Raw genomic sequence first — 11,129 nt, forward strand, 5'->3', positions numbered from 1 at the left:
AGATGGACATGCTGTGTTTGTATTTATCCCTATGTTTTTCATGGGCCAAAATAGCAGAAGATTGGATCATTTTACATTCCCACAGGTGCTGTAATGCCATGAGAAGACAAGATGATGTTATTTCCACTCCACAGATTGTGCCTTTAGGTAATAAAAATGCCCCTGGAAATGAGAAAAACAGAGACTTATGTTTTCCAAAGTGACTTGTGCTTTGGGGTGCATCAGTTGTTGGGTGCCTGACTTGAGACAGGCCTCTCTAAAGTCTCTCAAGCTGGATACCCAACAATTGAGATAGGACAAATCCTAGATCCCTCCTCACTGTAGCACAGCAGATCACCTGCCAGCTGTTCCCTTATCCAAGGGACACTTCACTGACATTAGAAATGAGTGACCATGGAAACAAGGGGAAAGAGGCACCTATGCTCACAGAAATCAACTGCACAATATGCTAAGTTGTACCATGCAAACCTCACAGATTGGGATGATTAGGTAAAGCAGCAAAAGTGTGATTGCTTACCCAGAATTTGATCTAAACTAGCCACACATTTGGAGAATGCAAAAGGGGGCAGGGATGCAGGGGAAAGAGGTCAGCCTTTTCCCGGAGATACCAACTCCTCCCTACTTTCATCTCAGCTGCAAATACCACAAGAACAACTTTCCCAATGACATTTTGGCACTTTCATTTCCAGGCCTGGCTAGGACCTGACATACACACTATGGAACCATTGCTAATATGGTGGGACAGTCTTTATATTTTACCAAAATACCATTTCCTGACCCCCTTCTCTGTGCATCTCCGGACAATTCTCTTTCTTCAATTCATATCTATGGAATCAAAACCTCTATTTTTCCTATGCTGTATTAGTGCTGTTAAATCCTTGCATTTGTGTCTGTTTTACCTCCCAAACATCCACATTTATAGCTTCAAACAGTGGCAGCTATGACCTGGAATTACAGAGCAATTACAGAGGCAAGTACGAAAGGTTCAGAACAATGCACTGACCCATGTACTAGCTAGATTCCCATTGTGCAAGCTAAATAACAAGGGAACAGGGCCATTCACAAAGGGCAGATAAAACATTTTCACACAGCCTGGCTCTATCCCATCCTTCCCCCATGTTCCAAAGCTGCAGAACAGTTACTCCAGAAGAATCAAAAACAGGAGCAGTGGCTTAACTCTCCCGGGAAGGGAGAGGTAAAAGCAAGGTTGTGGTGGTGAAGTTAGATCCCCATTAAGGTTCTTGATCCCGCTGGAGCATTTCAGAGAGTTGGGCTGCTCTGTTTTTTATCCCTGCAGGACTCCAAAGCAGCCGAACAGAATGTTCCCAAAAGGCAATCCTGTCGAGAGAATCTGTAAACAATAAATCATTACTGTGCGAAGTGAGAAATATTACAGAAATTACCAGCAATTTAGTATAATTTAGAGGACAACCTTGTCCAAGGAGACGATTAATCATTTTGCAGAACAAAAGGGAGATAAACAGACTGAACAATAGATTCCCAATGCCAGCAAGAATGTTAAGTCTCTCTTTTTATTGTTAGTATCATAATATTGTCATAAAAGTAGTTGCCTTAAAAAAAAAAAAAGTAGTAGTAGTGAAGGAAAGTTTTTGCCCAGCTCAATGGATGTTCCTACTGTTCTTCTGTTATCTGGGCAGGTGGTTTCATTGGAATACAGTGACTTCATTTATAGACAACCCAAGGGAGCGCTGCTACAGCAGGCAAGGTCTGGTGGTATTGTGGGACAATTCCAGCTGCCCCACAGCTCACAACAACCATTTTACCATCCCCAAGGGCAACAACGCTACATTTCTCTACAGCAATCACCCTAAATACCAAAGATTATTTCAGTGTTATGATGACATTTGAGGCTGTTCCTATTCAGTACTAGAGTATAATCTAGATTATAAATTTTGCAGATAGGGACTAACTTTTCCTACATGATTGTGCAGTGTTCAGCTTAATGGAACCCCAATCCTGATTTGGAGGGGGGGCACTGAATGGTACTGCAATACAAATACTAAGAATAATTAAATATTCTTTATAAATGGAGTTTTCTCTGGTTTGTTCATTTAATTTTTAGTAGAGCTGGTTGGGAAATTTTCAGCAAACACATTTTCCTGTCGGGAAAAAAAGGTTGATTCCATGAAACCAAAACCATTCACAGGCAAGTGTTGGTTTTGACAAATTTCTCAACCTGAAAAAATGTGGAAAAAAAGTTTTGTAATTGTTGAAACATCCTGTTTGGACATCTAAACAAAAAATGCCAATTTCCTGGTTCAAAACAAATTTTCATTTCAAAATTGGAGCTAAATTATACTCAAAAAAATTAAGTGGTCCAAGACAAAGGAAACATTTCAAAGTGATCAAACCAAAATGCTTTGATGGACATGAACTGATTTTTTTTAAAAAACAGTTTGTCGGTTTGCAACATTTTTCAAGATTTCATCCTTTAGTCCCAATTTTGGGCAGGAAAAAATGTTGTAATCTCAAATATTTTCTCAGGATGGGAAAACCATTTCCCACTCAGCTGTAATTTGTAGGCAGAGGGGTGTCATCTAATCATCTGAGCATAGGACTGACATGCAGGAATTTCCGAGTTCTAAAGGTGGCTCTGAAATGGACTTCCTGTAACCCTGGGCAAAACACTCAAACTCTCTGCTCAAGATTCCGCATCTATAAAAATAGCGATAACATTCAGGGCTGGTCAACAGACAGTTTTTGTGCTGATTTAACTATACTAGTTTAGAAATGGATATAATTAAATGGGTACAACCCCCTAGTGTAGGCACAGTTATCCCAGTCTGAAGGTACTTACATCGTTACAGCTTATTTTGACATCGTTTCAATTGTTTTAATGTAGTTAAATCAGTACAAAAATTGTGTGTAGACCAGCCATACTCTGCAGGGGTGCTGTAGGGATTAGCTCATGGCTGCATCATGCCATGAAGGCTGAAAAGTGCTCTCTGTGTAGGCACTAAGCAGAAGAATACAAAAGTGAATTATGAATGTGTTTGTGAAGGCGAGAGCTGAGTTCAGTTTGCTGTTACTTGTGGGGTCAGGTTATTCATTGTTTGAAAATATTTAAAAGGCTATTGGGCAGACAGGAAAATGTTCACAAGTCCCAGAAGTTTCACAAACTTAGCACAGTTGATTCATCTGAAAATTCATATGTGGCAGCATTATCTATTATTTGCTACACATCATGCTGTTTCCCTGCTTTAAAAAATCTCAGTCATCCAATCATGGAGCAGAAAATCTATCATGTGACTTGGGTGGTCACTCACACACCATAAAAAGGAAATAGTCAAATTGAACACAGGCTGAAATGTGTTTGCACAAAAACTATTCACCAAATAATTGATACTTTTCTCAAAAATCAAGATCCATTTGCCAATAAAGGGGTTAATTTGCAACACATTTTCCCAGTGAATAATCCAATCAATCAGTTCTAGCTGCTGTTGAACTTTTCATAGTTGATGCCTGATGCTGGGGAAATGTCAGATTCACAGTCCTAGGGACAGAAGTGCCTGATTTAGCCACAGATCAGCATGAGCTTCCTCTGATTGCCCTCAACTGTGCCTCAAACCTGACCTACAATATCCACCTGTAGGGCGACAGGGTACTTCAGTCTCCTTTTGCCTAGTCAGTCTAAAGATTGCCAGCCAGGGAGCCAAACAGTACCAACTGTGAGGTTGGTTTCTGTGATGTGGACATCAGTCCACTAAGAATTGGACCAAGCATACCAAAGACACCAAACAGATGCCCAATGGGAGGGAACAACTTGCTTAATCCCATCCTAGGCTGCCTCTGTGTCTCCCATTCATTACCAGCTTTCTGAGCCATGAGCCATCCAGCCCCCATAGCTGTCAGCAGCGGGCTTTTCTGTGCTGTGCCTCACTGAACGAATCCAGACTCCTTCCACCTCTTGCATCTACAGAGAGACAACAACTCTTTGCAATAATTGATGGACACAATTCACAGCAATTAGTATTTCAGCAGCAGGCCATTAACCCTCAGGGCAAAGTGTGATTGTCTCCATTTAGCTTCCCTTGCATGGCCACGAATTCAGAGTAGGCATTTTAGCAGTGTTCTCTCTCTCTTCCCCATGAGCACAGCCCTCATAACCCACAGCCTGCTCTGCTCATCAGGTACGAGGAGATGCTCCAAGGATCTCTCCGCAGCATCAGCAGCCACCCAATCAAAAGCCTGGAAAATTCCCCACTGCAGTTCACTGCCTTGTACAGGAGGGACCTGTGGGGCTGGATCCTCTTGTATTTTTCCTGACTGCTCTGTAGAACAGAGACGGGACATAAGCCCTAGGTGCTAACATGAGACGCCTTCACAGCCCCAGCCTCTCTGTCTGCAGCATTCAAGTTTGATATTCAAAAAAACAGTGATATTAGTTCAAGAGCCCAGTGAATGGCACTGGTAGCACATGCTCACAATGGGGGAAGAGAGCAGCTGGGTAGATATAATTATGTTACTATCTTAGGCACACATACAACCAAGGGCTTTTCATTTACAAAAGCACAGCCACGGGCTGCAGACCTCTTCAGTTATGCCCTGGACTTGGGCCAGTATGCAGGGCTTACGACATGCCGAAGGTTTCAAGATTTAAGAGCCCCCACAAAGGCTCTTGTTCTAACTACTATAGGGGTTCTAACCTCCCCCAGCATTCCCCTGGGCATTAGAAATACAGCAAAGACTCCGAAGAGAATTATAGCTACTGCAGAGACTGTTGTAGAAGAACAAATGCCACAGGTAATCCTGCAGGGGGTAAGCACTTCATGGGGGTCATACAGGGCTGCCCAGAGGATTCAGGGGGCCTGGGGCAAAGCAATTTCGGGGGCCCCTTCCATAAAAAAAAGTTGCAATAACTATAGAATACTATATTCATGTGGGGGCCCCTGTGGGCCCCGGGGCCTGGGGCAAATTGCCCCACTTGCCCCCCCTCACCCCCGCCCCCCGGGCGGCCCTGGGATCATAAATACCACAGGGATGCCTACAGAATATCCAACAGCCATAGGAACACCTAAAGAGATCATTAAACACCACTGCTGCAAAATTATAGTATGTGCAACTGGAGAGGAAGGAGTGGGACTCAAGACTTGGGTTAAATTCCCGACTCCCCCATACACTTCCTATGTGACCTTTGGAATGTCTACATGACATTCTGATTAAAACATTAGCACTATTCAATATCAACAGAGCACTCGTTAGGTGGAATACGAACTGGCTAACTGACACATCTCCAGAAGTTGTTGTCAATGGAGAATCACCACTGAATGGGAGTGTTTCTCTTGGAGGTCCATAGGATCAGTACTAGGTCTGGTGCTATTCAACATTTTCATCAAAGATCTGGGAGTTAACATCAAGTCACTGCTGGAAAATACACAGATGACACAAAGATTGACTGAGTGGTAAATAATGAGGAGGACTGGGCAGTGACACAGAGTGATCTGGATCGCTTGGTAAGCCGGGCCCATTCAAACAAAATGTGTTTTAATACAGCCAGAGGCAAAGTTGTACATCTAGGGAAAAGGAATGCAGGCCATGTCTATAGAATAGGGGCCTGTATCTTCCAAAGCAGTGATTCTGCAAAAGATTTAAGAATCACAGTGGACAAGCATCTCAGCACGAGCTCCCAGTGCAACGCTGTGGGAACATGGCTAATGTGATCCGTGGATGTATAAACAGGAGAGTAATGAGGTGCAGGGAGATTTTTACCTCTGTATACAGCACTAGGAGGACTGATACTGGAATACTATGTACAGTTCTAGTAGCCACATTTTTAAAAGGGTGTTGAAAAAAATGGAGAGGGTAAAGAAAAGGAACAAAAATAATTTGATGGCTGGTGAAATTCCCTTAGTGTGAGAGATTTAAACAGCTTGATCAGTTAAATTTATCAAAAAGAAGATTGAGATGTGACTTGATTACAGTATATAAATACCTTCAAGATCAGAAGGTACCAGGTATTACAGCTATGGTTCTCAACCTATTTATCATTGTGGACCGCATATGTGGCCCACAACATGTTACCTGGGCCACAGGTTGAGAACCACAGTGCCCCCCAGCTAACCCCCCCCCACAAACCCCTATGCCCAGCACCCTCCTCCCAGAGAACCCTCCATAGAGTGGGGCCAGGAGCGGAGCATTGGGTGGGGGGCAGGGACTAACTCTGCCCCTTCCACGAATTCCTGCCCAAACTCTGCCCGTATCCTTGGAACACCCTTGTCCGATATACAATATAATGTGCTACATTTCCCATGCCACATACCCCAACTCTAATATTCCATACTAAATACACAAATCTCTGAACTACACTCATATTACAGAGGAGACACATAACAAGCCCCAAACCCTCATCTGTTTCACCCACCCTTTATCAGCCAGCTACCCCAGACAGAAATACCAACTGTTCCAATCTCTCACATTTCAATACAGTGCAAAGGCCTGACCCCACCCTGTTCTACATTTCCACTACAGTGAGACTATTGTGGTCTGCTCATATCTGCCCTTCTCTATACAGTTTTCAGGCAACCATCACTACCTTTCGTTCCATGACAAGCAGCTGCATGGTCAAATCAGAAGTCAGGACAGGACAGCCAGTACAACATTAAATCCACTCTGCCCATCATCTCTATATATAGAATACAAAGACCAGCCACATAGTCTTATCCATGGGAGTCACAGACATAAATATCCACAAACAGTCAGATTTGCACCTTGACCCTGTCCTCTGGCCAAATAATGATCACAGAGTCCCCCAGTATTCAACACAAACTTCATGAGCTATGATCGTACACAGCAGATACAAGGGAAATACAAGAACATGAGCAGATATTGCGATCGTTCTTATAGACATGATGCTATGTCACTGGACAGTGCTCACTGCAATGGGGTACGGTGCAGGGCTAAGGTTCTCAGAAATTTCCAGACATTCATACATTTGAGTTTATTTTTGTGCTTAAAATCTCCAAACTTTCCAAACATTTATTTTAAATAACTACATACTCTAATAAGGGTTTCCCTCCCCTGTCCTCCATGCCCCCCGCCCTCTGCCCCGGAGCAGTTGCTCTGTCTTTACAATCTTAATTTTCTCCTAACCAAAAACATTTTGTCTGCGAATAATAAACTATGTCTTCAACAGATTGATTTCTAAACAATATCACCAGATTATAACATACTCCAACAGCTGTCTTTAGCCTCACCTGTTCTGAATGTATTAGCAATGCAGCGCAATGATGGAAAGCCCACTGCTTGAGATATTCCAGACTAGAACATGCAATGCACTGGTTGCAGATGCAGTAGGGAATAACTGTGCATTTGGGCAAAAGGCATGGACACAATAAATTAGCAGGTTTGTTCCACACACAGCAGGGCACAAATGGTGGCGGGGGTTTAACAAGGGCAATGCTCCTTCCTTTCTGCCTTTTCCCTTTATTAAGGGCCAGATCGTGCCACCTTTGCTCAAGGAGAATAGCATCTTACTCCATGCACTGTGCATTTAAATCAGTGCAGCTGCTCCGGGAGGAAGGTGCTACTTGATATGAATAAGCGTGGCAGGATCTGGCCCTAAACTGTTTTAAGAAGGGGAACCAAATGGGACTAGACCATGGGGCTGCTCTAGCACATGTTGGTGATCAGTTAGAGCCTCCAGACAGCCCAAGAACAGAAGAGATTTAAAGGTGACAATGCTCAGGACAGCACAACAGAGGATCAGGGCTCCCGTGAGGTGACACTAGGCAGCACAGGATGTGTTAGGCAAGCTAGTCTAACCTCACGCAGCCCCTTGTTTAGCAAGGCATTGGACTGACTGACCACCGAGGGCACGACAGCTCCCCCACCCTGGCACACACAATCTCTTGCTGTGGCACGGTCTGCATTATGTCACATACAAGAGAAGCCGTCATTACTGGGAAGCCATAATTGCACGATTATCTGGTTCCATTTCAGAGCCTCTTCCCCGCACAATGAGAGGCTGATGGAGCAGCCCAATGCTCTTGGCTCAGATGTGTCACTCAGGGTACGTCTACACTATGGGATTAATCCGAATTTAGATAATTCGAATTTGGGAAACAGATTGTATAAATTCGATTGTATGCGGCCACACTAAGCACATTAATTCGGTTTTTACCCACATTAATTCGGCGGTGTGCGTCCATGTACCGGGGCTAGCGTCGATTTCTGGAGCGTTGCACTGTGGGTAGCTATCCCATAGCTATCCCATAGTTCCCGCAGTCTCCCCTGCCCATTGGAATTCTGGGTTGAGATCCCAGTGCCTGATGGGACCAAAACATTGTCGCAGGTGGTTCTGGGTATAGCCTCACCCCTCCCTCCCTCCCTCCCTCCCTCCATGAAAGCAACGGACGGCAGACAACCATTTCGCGCCTTTTTTCCTGGGTGAACACTGCAGACTCCATACCACGGCAAGCATGGAGCCCGCTCAGCTCCAGACAGCAGTCATGAACATTGTAAACACCTCGCGCGTTCTCGTGGAGTTTATGCTGAGCCAGGACCAGAAAAACGAGGCGAGGAGGCGGCGGCGGCGGGAGCGCAGCGACCAGCGTGATGAGGACATGGACATGGACACGGACACAGAATTCTCTCAAACCACGGGCCCCGGTGCTTTGGAGATCATGTTGTTAATGGGGCAGATTCTATCCATGGAACGCCGATTCTGGGCAAGGGAAACAAGCACAGACTGGTGGGACCGCATAGTGTTGCAGGTGTGGGATGATTCCCAGTGGCTGCGGAACTTTCGCATGCGTAAGGGCACTTTCATGGAACTTTGTGACTTGCTGTCCCCTGCCCTGAAACGCCAGAATACCAAGATGAGAGCAGCCCTCACAGTTGAGAAGCGAGTGGCGATAGCCCTGTGGAAGCTTGCAACGCCAGACAGCTACCGGTCAGTCGGGAATCAATTTGGAGTGGGCAAATCTACTGTGGGGGCTGCTATGATGCAAGTAGCCAAAGCAATCATTGAGGTGCTGCTACGAAAGGTAGTGACTCTGGGAAATGTGCAGGTCATAGTGGATGGCTTTGCTGCAATGGGATTCCCTAACTGTGGTGGGGCGATAGATGGAACCCATATCCCTATCTTGGCACTGGAGCACCAGGGCAGCCAGTACGTAAACCGCAAGGGGTACTTTTCAATGGTGCTGCAAGCACTGGTGGATCACAAGGGACGTTTCACCAACATCAACGCAGGCTGGCCGGGAAGGGTTCATGATGCTCGCGTCTTCAGGAACACTATTCTGTTTAAAGGGCTGCAGCAAGGGACTTACTTCCCGGACCAGAAAATAACCGTTGGGGATGTTGAAATGCCAATAGTTATTCTTGGGGACCCAGCCTACCCCTTAATGCCATGGCTCATGAAGCCATACACAGGCAGCCTGGACAGGAGTCAGGAGCTGTTTAACTACAGGCTGAGCAAGTGCAGAATGGTGGTAGAATGTGCATTTGGCCGTTTAAAAGGTCGCTGGCGATCGCTACTGACTCGCTCTGACCTCAGCCAAAGGAATCTCCCCATTGTTATTTCTGCTTGCTGTGTGCTCCACAATCTCTGTGAAAGTAAGGGGGAGACCTTTATGGCAGGGTGGGAGGCTGAGGCAAATCGCCTGGCTGCTGATTACACGCAGCCAGACACCAGGGCGATTAGAAGAGCACACCAGGAAGCAGTGTGCATCAGAGAAGCTTTGAAAACCAGTTTCATGACTGGCCAAGCTACAGTGTGAAATTTCTGTTTGTTTCTCCTTCATGAAACCCCGCCCCCTTTATTGACTCATTCTCTGTAAGTAATCCACCCTCCCCCTTCCCCCAGCTTGCTTTCAAACCAAATAAAGTCACTATCGTTTAAAAATCATTTATTCTTTATTCATAGATTATAAAAAGAGGGAGGGATCCCGGGTGGGGTTTGGGAGGAGGGAAGGAAAGGCCATTAAGAAATGGTTAAAAAAATGACAGCCTTTTGCTTGGGCTGTCCACTGGGGTGGAATGGGAAGGTGTACGGAGCCTCCCCCCCCCCCGCGTTCTTACACGTCTGGGTGAGGAGGATATGGAACATGGTGAGGGGGGAGAGGGGGTTATACAGGGGCTGTAGCGGCACTCTGTAATCCTGCTGCCGTTCCTGAAGCTCCACCAGACGCCGGAGCATGTCTGTTTGCTCTCGCAGTAGCCCCAGCGTTGCTTCCCGACTCCTCTGATCTTCCTGCCGCCACCTCTCATCTCGAGCGTCTCTCCTGTCCTCACGTTGGTCCCTCCTGTCCTCACGTTGGTCCCTCCTGTCCTCACGTTCACTGGCTTCTTTCCTATACTTTGAAACCGTGTCCTTCCACTCATTCAGATTAGCTCTGTCACTGCGGGTGGATTGCATGATTTCTGCAAACATCTCGTCTCGCGTCTTCTTCTTCCGACGCCTTATCTGTGCTAGCCTTCGGGATGGAGGAGGGAGGCTTGAAGAATTTGCAGCTGCAGGAGGGAGGGAAAAAATGAGAGAATTTTTTAAAAAGATACATTTTGCAGAACAATGCTTATACTCTTTCATGGTGACCAACACTATTCACATTACATAGCACATGTGAGTGCCTGTGGCTTTGCTGCTAGAGATCACAGACGCAGGTCCGGGCAACAGAATTCGGCTTGTATGCAGCCATGGTAAGCCATTGTCTTTCGGCTTCTGCGCCCTCCTTTCCCACATACCAAGCAAAGCCCGTTGAGTGCTGCGGTTTTCCTGTTAACCTTCAGCAGCAGAAAACAAACTAAACCCCCCCCATCCAATTCTCTGGGATGATCGCTTTATCCCTCCCCCCACCGCGTGGCAGGAACCAAACTAACACCCCCCCCATCCAATTCTCTGGGATGATCACTTTATCCCTCCCCCCACCGCGTGGCAGGAACCAAACTAACACCCCCCACCCCGCCATGAATTCTCTGGGGTGATCGCTTTATCCCTCCCCCCACCGCGTGGCTGGAACCAAACTAACACCCCCCACCCCGCCATGAATTCTCTGGGGTGATCGCTTTATCCCTCCCCCCACCGCGTGGCTGGAACCAAACTAACACCCCCCACCCCGCCATGAATTCTCTGGGGTGATCGCTTTATCCCTCCCCCCACCGCGTGGCTG

Source organism: Terrapene carolina, unplaced genomic scaffold (genome assembly GCF_002925995.2).
Source record: "Terrapene carolina triunguis isolate 2854851 unplaced genomic scaffold, T_m_triunguis-2.0 Scaffold233, whole genome shotgun sequence".
Lineage (NCBI taxonomy): Eukaryota > Metazoa > Chordata > Testudines > Emydidae > Terrapene > Terrapene triunguis.